The following is a 12079-nucleotide window of genomic DNA, read 5'->3' as shown; positions in this document are numbered from 1 at the left end:
ACAAATGCTTTCAGACACTACTCTGTGCTCATGCTGTGCCTAAAGGTAAGGTCTAACTGCCCATGGAGAGCCTCGGACCTCTCGTCCAGCTGGTTTCCAGCACCTTTCCCGGGAGGTGACTCCACAGTGTGGCACAATTCCAGCAATAGGCTGCACTCCCCTGGTTCACCCCAGCGCTTCCAGCTCTTTTACACTTCACTCTTCCCTGGCCACATGTTCATGTCCTTTGTGTTGTTCTGCTGTGTCTCCTCTGCCTTTGGTGTCCAAGTGGGTTTCCCAGACCTGGCTCAGGCGGTGTTTGTTTTGCCACCCTCATTAATTAATTATGCTGAACAGTTGGGGCCGGGCACCACGGCATTAACACTCGGGGGAACTTTCTCAAGATGGAAAAGGGCACGGCACGGAAACAAAAGGAAGCAAAGAGATAACGAGGAGTCCTTTCCAAGGGCTCATTCCCACAGTCTCCTGCACTATTTCAGCCACCATGCCATTAACTCCTGTCATTACTGGACATGTGGGCAAACCCTGCTAAGGAGGTCCCACGGAACCGAGGGCAAAACGACAACTTTCTAGTGAGCCTGAAAACACAAAGCTGGGGCTGAATTTTGCACATGACATTATTTGTCCTGATATTGGTGTGTAACCATGTGCAACAACTCATTTCAAGGAAGTGGGAGCAATCTAAGAGCTCTCCATGCACTATTTATGGTCATCCACATTAAGAAAAATCCATCTACGTATGAAAGGCTGTAAAATAACATGCATTGACTTCAACCACCATGATTGAACAAGTTAAAATACCAAACAATTTATGAATGTTATTTTCCTCGATTAAAGGAGATGATGTTGGTTCCCATGGGTGCTGCTGTCCAACAGCTTTCCTTCCTCAAACTTAACGCCGCAGGATAAATTTTGCTGGATGAGGGTAGGAGTGATTATGAAACGATTCTAGCCTGGCTTCTAGGTCTGATTTGAACATTTCTAAGAGGGCAGCTCTGCCTATCATTATTTCAGTCTCCCTTTTAACTCTGCCCAGACCATACTGAGAAACCATCATTCCTTGGAGAAAGACCCTGTGTGTTTTGACTCTGATGTGTTTTCTCGACTGTTTGGATTGACAAGAAGCTGAACAGGAGCCAGAGTGTGCCCAGGTGGCCAAGAAGGCCAATGGATCCTGGCCTGGTTCAGGAACAGTGTGGCCAACAGGTCCAAGGAAGTGATTCTTGCCCTGGACTCAGCACTGGTGAGGCCACCCCTGGAGTGCTGTGTCCAGTTCTGGGCCCTCAGCTCAGGAAGGACATTGAGGGGCTGGAGCAGGTCCAGAGAAGAGCAACAAGGCTGGGGAAGGGACTGGAGCACAAGTGCTGTGAGGAGAGGCTGAGGGAGCTGGGGCTGTTCAGCCTGGAGAAGAGGAGGCTCAGGGGAGACCTCCTCACTCTCTGCAACTCCCTGACAGGAGGGGGGAGCCAGCTGGGGGTTGGTCTCTTTTCCCAGGCAACCATCAGCAAGACAAGAGGGCTCGGGCTTCAGCTGTGCCAGGGGAGGTTTAGGTTGGAGATTAGGAAGAATTTCTTTGCAGAGAGGGTGCTCAGCCACTGGAATGGGCTGCCCAGGGAAGGGGTGGATTCTCCATCCCTGGAGGTTTTTAAGGTGAGCCTGGATGTGGCATCAGTGCCATGGGCTGGGAACCAGGGTGGGGTTGGATCAAGGGTTGGACTTGATGATCTCAGAGGTCCCTTCCAGCCCAGCTGATTCTGTAATTCTATGACTGTGATGTTCTGTCTCAGTTGTTCTTTCAGATCCTGGTTTAACAAGTCAAGGCTCACAAGTTCTAGTTAGGGACTGTCTGTATGGTCCTCTGTTCAGGGCAGTTCTGTTACTCCAGTTTGTTCTGAGGGGTTGTTATTATAATAGTTGTTACATCATTATAATTTTTATTTTATTTTAATAGTCATCCTCATCCTTTACTCATTTGGGGCAAGCCTCTTCACAGTTGAGTTTTTCTTGAACATACAGGACAGGTTTTAGCACCAACAGCAGGTAATGCACTGAACCACTGCCCTATTTCAGAGGAGAGTTCTGAAAATTTCAAGTGCTGCATAAGGTCTGCCTTACTACTAGACTTAGGATAAAATCACAGGGTTTCTGCACTTTTAATATCTTTCTTTTGATTTGGAATGTTTGGGAAATATTGGCTCCACTGAAGGTGATGGAAAAAACCTCAGCTCATAGTGACAAAGCCAGGAGTTTATGCACAGCATTTCATCCTATGTTGTGCAGTGGTTTGAGATTTGGTAATGGAAACTCAGAACAAGGGCAAAGCAGAGTATTTTTAAATAAAAATGAGCCAGAGAATATTATTCTGCAGTGAATATAGTTTCCTTAAAGTATCAAAAATCATTCAGCTCCGACAGATCACTAACCTGATGGTTTGTGAAGTTCTGGGGTTGAAAGAAGTTGGGGTCTCTGAGCATGAAAAAAATAGGTGATGATTTCAAAAATACAAACAGCAGCAGTTAACAGTAGTCCAATAAAAATCAAGTGGAAGACAGGCTGGACAGTGAACAGAAAGGCTGAGTTTTAATTTTGGATGTCCAACTGGTACTGCTGTTGATTTTTAATTTATTTATATTTCTAGCACCACTCTCTCCTTGTTCAGATAATAAAGAAAACTTGGCTGGAGGTTTTACATAGCAATTGCATTTATTCTGCTGTTACCTTTTTAAACTGTTGTTACCACAGCAACAGTAAAATGGCTTAGTTATAATATGAAAACTTTCCATACAGAAGCAAATCTGGTAAAACGTCATGGACTGTCTTGAAGAAATATGTATGTTCCAATAAAAATCACTGGCTGTTTCTGGGGTTACAGGAGCAATGCATTAACAGTTCTATAGTTAAGTTCTTGTTGGTATCTCCCTTGTAAATCTGCCATAGTTAGTCTTGAAACCAGCCTAAAATGTTGCCCTGCCAGCTCTCAGCTGGGGAATGGGTAAAAAACAGCTCTCAAAAAACAAATTGGTTCTATTCAAGGTGAATAGCAGCAGCTCTTGTTTCTTATCCTTCAGTATGTTCCTACCCACTGCCAGAGGGCAGGGTTAGGTGGGACACTGGAGAGGAATTCTTCCCTGGGAAGGTGGGGAGGGGCTGGGATGGAATTCCCAGAGAAGCTGTGGCTGCCCCATCCCTGGAAGTGTCCAAGGCCAGGTTGGAGCAACCCGGGATAGTGGAAGGTGTCCCTGTCCATGGCAGGGGGTGGAATGAAACGAGCTTTAAGGTCCTTTAAGGCCACCCCTGGAGTGCTGTGTCCAGTTCTGGGCCCTCAGCTCAGGAAGGACATTGAGGGGCTGGAGCAGGTCCAGAGAAGAGCAACAAGGCTGGGGAAGGGACTGGAGCACAAGTGCTGTGAGGAGAGGCTGAGGGAGCTGGGGCTGTTCAGCCTGGAGAAGAGGAGGCTCAGGGGAGACCTCCTGACTCTCTGCAACTCCCTGACAGGAGGGGGGAGCCAGCTGGGGGTTGGTCTCTTTTCCCAGGCAACCATCAGCAAGACAAGAGGGCTCGGGCTTCAGCTGTGCCAGGGCAGGTTTAGGTTGGAGATTAGGAAGAATTTCTTTGCAGAGAGGGTGCTCAGCCATTGGAATGGGCTGCCCAGGGAAGGGGTGGATTCTCCATCCCTGGAGGTTTTTAAGCTGAGCCTGGATGTGGCATCAGTGCCATGGGCTGGGAACCACGGTGGGGTTGGATCAAGGGTTGGACTTGATGATCTCAGAGGTCCCTTCCAACCCAGCTGATTCTGTGATTCTGTGATTCTTTCTGGCTCAAACCATTCCACGATTCCATAATTCCATATGGGGGCACCTGCGGACCAGTGACAAAATGAATGTTTGAGAAGTTGGCTTTTTTTTTTTGTTTCACCTTTGAGAGTCAGAGTTGGTAAGTGCTAAAGAAGACCCTTGGTAAGATGTGCTACTGGAGCAGAACGAGGGGCTCCCCAGCATCTTCCTGCAGCCATGGCTGGTGCTGAATGATGAAACCCCTCAGTAACCCCTGACTGCCCCTCCACAGCTCCCACAACTCTCTCTGATACTCTGAAGGCTTCCCCTGTGTTTATCCTTTTAATGCTGAGCTGGGAGGAGCAGCAGTGCTGTTATTTCTGTAACACAGGTGAGGGGTGAGCAAATTACCTGCAGATTTCTCTTTTTATCTCCCAATAATTGGCTCACGCTGTGAATTTGGAGAGTTTATATCCCTTTTAGTCTTCTCAAGCCATCACCTTCCCCAAGGCAACAATACACAATAGCATTTTTATAGCTAAATCATGGGTAGGAGGGGGAGGAAGGTTGAAGTTATTCTGCCACTGAGGTATTACTGCTCAGAGTATTATTATACTGCACTTGGAAGTTGCTGAGTTTTTATGCTGCCTGTTCCCATGTGGTTATTCACAGCTCTGCCATAAATATAGGAAATTAATCTATATATTTCCATTCAAAGATGAGAATAAGGGAATGAAATTAAATTAAAAAGCTGGTTGCTGAGAGCCACAGCAGAGAAACACAAAGGCTGCCCTGTCTGTAAGAAATCCTTATGGACCCAGCAAAGCCACGTCTGACACACACCTGGGAACCTGTGACACTGAAATAAAGATTTAACTGTGTTATCCTGCGTTTCCAGCCACACTTCTCAACATCAGGGTTATCACTTGATACTGAGGTGTGTTGGTGTTGATTTTAATAAAGCTGCTGGTTAGGAGAGGTGGTTTTATACAAACAGTGTGTTGATTAGTGGAAATTCTTTGTATTTATTGCAAGGGTGGGGAGGCCCTGGCACAGGTTGCCCAAAGAAGCTGTGGCTGCCCCATCCCTGCCAAGTGTCCAAGGCCAGGTTGGATGGGGCTTGGAGCAACCTGGGCTAGTGGAAGGTGTCCCTGCCCATGGCAGGGGTGGCACTGGATGAGCTTTAATCCCTTCCAGCCCAAATCATTCTGGGATTCTATGCCTGGGTACAGTTTAGGCAAAACTCAAGTTTAATGGGAGCTTTTTTTGAACTAGATCTCTGTGACAACATGACACACAAACTGCCACTGAGGGTTTTTTTTTGAAAGCCTTCTTAAACATCTCCTGCCTGAGAGAGTATGATTGAAAATAGGGAGCATTAAACAAGCATTAGGAAGAAATATAGTTCTGACTTAAAACAGAGACATTCATAGAATAATAGAATCACAGAATCAGCTGGGTTGGAAGGGACCGGGGACGTGGGGGTGTCTTCTGCAAGTGTGGCTGGGGGGACACAGCTGGGAGATTTTTGATTTGGAGGTTTTTGGGTTTTGTTGGCCAACCGGATAGAGCAGGGGAGGGGGACCTGGCTTTGGCGGCCTCCTTTCCTTTTCCTGAGAGTAAATCTTTTTTCCCCACAGGACACCTCATGGAGAATCACAGAACCAGCTGGGTTGGAAGGGACCTCTGAGATCATCAAGTCCAACCCTTGAGCCAACCCCACCCTGGTTCCCAGCCCATGGCACTGATGCCACATCCAGGCTCACCTTAAAAACCTCCAGGGATGGAGAATCCACCCCTTCCCTGGGCAGCCCATTCCAATGGCTGAGCACCCTCTCTGCAAAGAAATTCTTCCTAATCTCCAACCTAACCCTCCCCTGGCACAGCTGAAGCCCGAGCCCTCTTGTCTTGCTGATGGTTGCCTGGGAAAAGAGACCAACCCCCAGCTGGCTCCCCCCTCCTGTCAGGGAGTTGCAGAGAGTGAGGAGGTCTCCCCTGAGCCTCCTCTTCTCCAGGCTGAACAGCCCCAGCTCCCTCAGCCTCTCCTCAGAGAGCACACTGGGGCAGCAGGATGTCTTTATGTGAGGAAAAAATACCTGGAGTGTTCTTAGATGATGAATTATGTGGAGACCCAAGTGCCTCTAAAATCAGGAGTTTTTGTGTTTAAGAAAGGAGGACACATTTAATGGACAGATGGGACCAGAGAGGCCCTTCCAGGGGATACAATCACACCTTTGGATGGATGTGGGAGTCCTGACCTCACTCCTGGCAGGTTCCATCCCCTGTGGAATTCAGGCAGAGGGGCAGCAGGAACGGGGCTGGTACAGGCTGAGTGCCCCCACTGCCCACGGATGCCTAAGGACAGACCCACCCCAGCTGGAACTGGGAAGGCACCAAGGATCCAGGGTTTGTGGTGACTCATTTTGAGAGTCATTTCTGAGCTGTGAGCTGCAGACAGGGGGTGATTCATCACAATCTCTGGGCTCCCTGACAGCTGCATGAGGGCTCTGTCAAGGGGGACACACTGCTGGATTTCATCAAGGGCAGAGCAGGGGGGATTTTTTAGTGATTGCAGAGCTGTGAACAGACCTCTGCATGGGTTACACCAGCCTTTCTACCCAGCTGTCAGCTACAATTATATTTTTCAGTGTCTGGCTGGATTATAACTGCTTAACCCAGCTAAATTATCTACACTCCAATCTATTTACACTAGTTGTTTTTATCTATTTCATCTGCTTACTGGTGAGGGACCTTAATTTAACATGTAATATTATTATAATTATTTAATATTTAAAATTTTTAGGGTTTTTTTTTTTTTTTCTGTTTTAAAGTGTAAAACTCAAGATGAAGAGTTTGGGATTTTTTTTTTCCCCTGTACACTTCCTTCAGGCATGGACTCAACATTTTTCAAGCAGCTTCCGAACAGCTTTTTATTTAGGGACTTGTTTGAATACTCAAAGTGAAAAATGCTTTATTTCATTTGGTTAGTGTGAATGGAGTGTACTCTTTCAATGCCAGCTGGGGAAGGGATTGTGTACTGCACTAACTGAAAGGAAGATGAAGATTTCTTTGATTTCTACAGCAGGGATATAATTCAACTACTCAATTTGATCAAAGAAAACTAGACCCACTAAATTTTCTGGATATTTTGGAGTAATTTTTATGAATCTCTGCGTTTACAGCAGGTAGGAACATTTTTATTCCCATGTGATTCTTCCGAGACTGAACTTTGGTGGCACCAGTGTGACAGTAAAATTGGATTTCAGTGCTTGCTGCTGTCAAAGTGCCCCCTTTCTTACAGACAGAGTGATCACAAAAAGACATTTTCAGCCCAAGCAGAATGTGACACCTGCAGTAATGACCTGCTGTGCAGGGCTGGGGTTAACCTGGGGACAGCTCATTAGCTACGCAGAGCAGTGCAAACCAGCAGCAAGAAGAAGAAAGAAACACAGCAGAAAAAAAAGAAACATAGCAGAAAAAAAAGAAATATAGCAGAAAAAAACCGGTTTCTTGGCCCTACTGTATCTTTTAAAACCCATGAGTTCCTCCCTTCACCTCCCAGTACAAGAGATGTTACAACAGGGTGTTGGAGGAAAGCTCAGGTTATACTAACAACTCTTGCTATGCCTTTATATGCCAGACACAACCCCACACAAAAGTGTGTCCTGTTGTGGATCACTCCCTAAAAATCCCTCCCACATTCCCAGGTGAGTGTGTGAATAAAATTCCATGCACTGGCAGGGAGATAAAATTCAGGTGAATGCTGGTAACATCGTGTTGAGCAACCTGCAAACACCTTGGGAACTCTCCTGTCCATGATTATTCATGGATTTTGGGTTTTCCTTTGACTGTGTTTCGGTATCAACAGCCAGACATAACAAACACTGTGTGGCCCCTTGATGTGTTCTTTGCTCTCCTTCATTTCCTTGCTGAATAAAACAAGTGCACGTGCTTCAAATAACTCCAGTGTCTCACTGCCATGTCATGGGCAGGAAAGGGAGAAGTCAAAAAGCATTTCTCTACCCCACGGGTGTTTGTGGAGATTTGCTAATGAGATTTCCCACTGGATAAGGGATGCATCTGGATGTCCCAATCCCAGCCAAGGAACCTCTGGCCCTCCAAGGACACTTCTGCAGGGCAGGAACTGTCTGCAAGGCTTGGGGAGGGGACGGCCCCAGAGTTCAGCAGCAATGGGGGAAAGTCCTCGTGCCTGAAAGAGAATTTGGAGGAAATGAGAAGGGCACTTGCATCCCCCAGAGAACACCGAGTTTATTTTCAGAGCAGGCCCCTCTAGAGCTTCCACCTGCCTCAGAGACATTAATCACATGTTTAAAAGCAAATCTGGCAAACAAGGGTTTCTCTGGAGATGGTTTCTCATTGTCAGCAGCAGGAAAAGCAGCAAGAACAACCAGGAAAATCCTGGACTGGGATTTAAAGTGAAGGATTCTTTTTTTCCCTGGGTGTGACTGCCCTTTCCAGGTGAGTTGCTGGTGACTGCTGTCAGTCGAACCCCTGAGTTTCTTATTCAGGTATAAAAGGAGTCCTTAAATTCATAAAAATTTGAACTCTTAGGGTTGGAAGGGACTTTAAAGACTCAGCTATTTGCTAAACTTTCTCTGACTCTGCTATTGTTTCTTAATTCTAAACACAGTCACAAACTGGAACCAGCCTCAACCTCATCTGTTTGAAATTGAATTGATTTTACTCCTTTTGTAAATTTTGTTAATTTTCACTTTGTCTCAAACAGCTGCCCCTGTCAGGAGGGGTGTGAAGGCCTTTAAAATCACCATCAGTAGTTGCTCCAAGCCTTATTTGCCATTTCTCAGTATTTGGCTAATTTGGAGGAAGAGAAATGTGGGGGAAAAGGTGACCAGAAGATCTTCTCTTAATTTAGTATCTTCTGTTATTTAGGAGAAGGTAGTAGCTCAAATTGCTTAAATGCAGTGAGTTGGTTGGGGAGTGTGTTAGTGCTGTTTGTGGACTATCATTGCAAGACTGGAAATCCTTTCCCCTCCTTCACAAGTCTTTGGTTCTCGTGCTTGGAGCCTCAGTGGGCAAGGTAAGGGCTGGAATGGGGTTGTCCTCACTGCTTTACACAAATTTAAATATAAAAGAGGATCCTGAAACAGACTGGCCCAGAACAACTGCTTCAACCTGGGATTACAGCATTTTTAATGTCTTCCCATTATCTCTAAAGCTGATGGAACAAAAGAAATGAAATAATTCCTAAATGGTAATTGCATCTTACTGAGCTCTTTGAAAGGCTACCTAATTCATTAAGGCTTGGACCAAAGCATTTCAAACTCCATTTGAAAATTCCATCTGTTGCTCTCTGTTAGGAGGATTCATGTGCAGGTTTCCAACATCTCTGATCTGTCCCAGGTGCCTCAGGGATGTGCTGTTCTGTACCCAGGATGTCCAAGGTATAGGAGATGTAAAACCTTAACCAGGATGTATTTTTCCCATTTTAAGCAGGCTTTGTCTCTTAGTAAAAATTTAAAAAAATTAAAAAAAAATTTTAAAAATTAAAATTTTTAAATTAAAAAATTAAAAAAACCCAATTCTATTTTTAATCCAGTTTGGGGAGAAATAACACCTCTTAAAACACCTACTTTTTCATAAAGCTGTTTTCCCAGTTCCATTCCTGAGGTGCACCTGTAATATAATGGGGAAGCAGTTTGGGGTCTGTGAATTGGAAATTCCAGTGTTTAATTATTTCAGCAGAACGTGCTAATTATAGATATTTGTTGTCTTCCTCATTGCACAGCAGAATTTCTTTTATTAAAAGCAGCTCCAACTTCAAAAAGTCCATTTATTTCCTCTGAGGGCTTGGAGGACATTTGCAAACAGAAATGTAGACAATAACTAAATGTGATATAATGTAAGTGGTTTGAGGTAAACAGCCCATTTTCTTAAATGTCATCAAGGCATTTGTTGCACCAACAAACACTCAAGAGTTTTCATTTTTCATAGAAGTTTTAATCCATGTAAAACAAGAAGTTTAAGGCACATTCCCACATCACCTTGGATCTCTTGCTCTGTAATTGTCTCTTTTAACTGACAAGTGTGAAATATGTAGGGCTCTCCTAAATTACAGCATCTAGCTTATTCTGTACATTTCCTCACATATTTTTACTCCTTTTCATTATGATTATTATTATTAAAAAAAAGTCTTTTTCTTTCATCTTCACATCCCTGTGGTTCATATGCAATGTCTTCCCTTCTGGTGCTTTATATCTGCTTGGAAAAAGCAAGTATCACACCTAGGGACATAGCTCTGTCTTAAAGGAAATTATGCAATAAGGTAGAAACAATTTAAATGTCACTGGTGATTTTACACTGATTTGAGTCATTAGTGGGTTTACAATGATTTTAATAATTGGTGATTTTATTTTAAGAGTTATTTTACAGAGATTGTACTAATCAGTGATTTTACACTGATTTTACTAATTAGTGACTTTACAATTATTTTAATCATTAGTGGGTTTACATTGATTTTAATAATTAGTGATTTTACACTGATTTCACTAATCTGTGATTTTACACCGATTTTAATAATTAGCAATTTTGCATTGACTTTAATCTTTAGTGAGTTTATGCTGATTTCAATAATCAGAGATTTTATGCTCAAAAACCAAGATGATTCTATTTTGCCAGACAGGATGTATTGAGAAATCCAATTGAACTGTCTTGTCTTTCCCCATATTTTGGAACAGCTCTGATTGTAATGATTACATTTGATTACCAGATCTTCTCCCCCCTCTCTGGCAGCCACTTGCATACAAACTTGGTTTTGCCTTCAACAGAACTATGCAGCCCTGGAAATCCTTGCAGCAGGGAAGTCTCTTCAACATAAATAAAAACAAGTGTGGGACTAGGCATGGAATCTTAATTAAATTCAATCACCTTGTAGTTTGTCTTCACTTTGTGCAGCCCTGTGTTTAAGATTGTGACATGTTTGGATGGCACGAACCCAATTACTGCATTTTAACAACAGCAACAGTTGACTTTCTCCAGGTGAGCCTTGTAGGGTTTTTTTTCCCTCACCAGGATCTAGCTTGAGCTGAACAATAGAGAGCAGCTCCCCCAGAGGTCAGGAAGCTGTGCCATTATCTATATTTCATAGTGTCAGCCCGTGACAGCCACAGCCCGCAGAGCTGTCACTCCAGTCACTGCTGTCACCCTGCATTCCACAAGGTTACGCTCTGTCTTGAATTAACATCACTCTCTGCTGGTGCCCAGCACTCAGAGGTTCCTTATTATCAAAGTGATCACTGTAAGGGGCTCTTTTCTCATCCATCACCCTGTCACTGCACCACTCCCCCTTTTGCCATGGTGTCCTTTTACTTAATTCTGAGTTTTTACAGGAAGCTGCTTCTGTCAAGTCCATCTTTCTGTGATGATTTGATCACCTCTCCAGATCTTGTGGATTCATTGGGATCCACAGCTGTTAATTAAGTTAAATTTCTGGAAGTTCTGAGAGAACAGATTTGGTAGTTGGGCAAAGGTCTGTCTGGTTTTTTGGTTTTGTGAAACACCAGCATATCTTTTCACAACTCTAATCTCAAAATCCCCATGTGAACACAGGCAAATTCATTTAAAAAACCCACACATAAACCTGTGGAAAAGCAAGTTTTGCATAAACCTGAATTAAGCACAGGCTGCCTTTGAGCCATCTCTTGGTGCACAGGAAAATGGCAATAAACCCTCATTACTACCAGTAGCAGAAGAAGAAGCAGCCAGTTTTCGCTCTGCTGAGTGCTGAGAAGATGTCACACTAATCAGGACGAGCTGAGCGTGTAGAAGAAATGCAGCTTTGTTCAGGACTCATTGTGAAAGCAGGAAAATAAGGAGCGGGGGAAAGCAACAGTGGTGAAACCAGTGCGGGGAACAACAGGGTCATCTTTGAACTGAGAGTTCAGTGCCTTGGGGGGGAATGGAGCAGGGAAAAACAGGTAACGGGAAGGAAATCTTGTAGAGCTGAAGGATCAGGACTGATTTGTAACTTACAGATCAGCTAAAACTGCACTGAGAACGTGTGCGTGGCTCCCTGTGCTGCTCGGATTTCCAGCCGGCTCGGGGATGGACGCTCTTCCCCGGGAGCTGAGCAGGGGGCAGGACGGCGGAGCTGGGAATTCCAAATCCACAGCTCCAGGTTGGGGGGTTCGTGTTGCCGGAAGGGCGCCCGCGGAGCATCCTGGGAAATGAAGTCCCCCAGGGACTCCAGCGCGCATGCGCAGGGGAGTGCTCTGTTGTGATTGGCTGGTGGAATCACGTGTTGTGACGTTTACTTTCAAAGTGCTTCA

Source organism: Corapipo altera, unplaced genomic scaffold, assembly GCF_003945725.1.
Source record: "Corapipo altera isolate COAL_440 unplaced genomic scaffold, ASM394572v1 171, whole genome shotgun sequence".
NCBI classification, from domain to species: Eukaryota; Metazoa; Chordata; class Aves; order Passeriformes; family Pipridae; genus Corapipo; species Corapipo altera.
The sequence above is the reverse complement of the archived record's forward strand: the minus strand, read 5'-3'. Positions refer to the sequence as shown.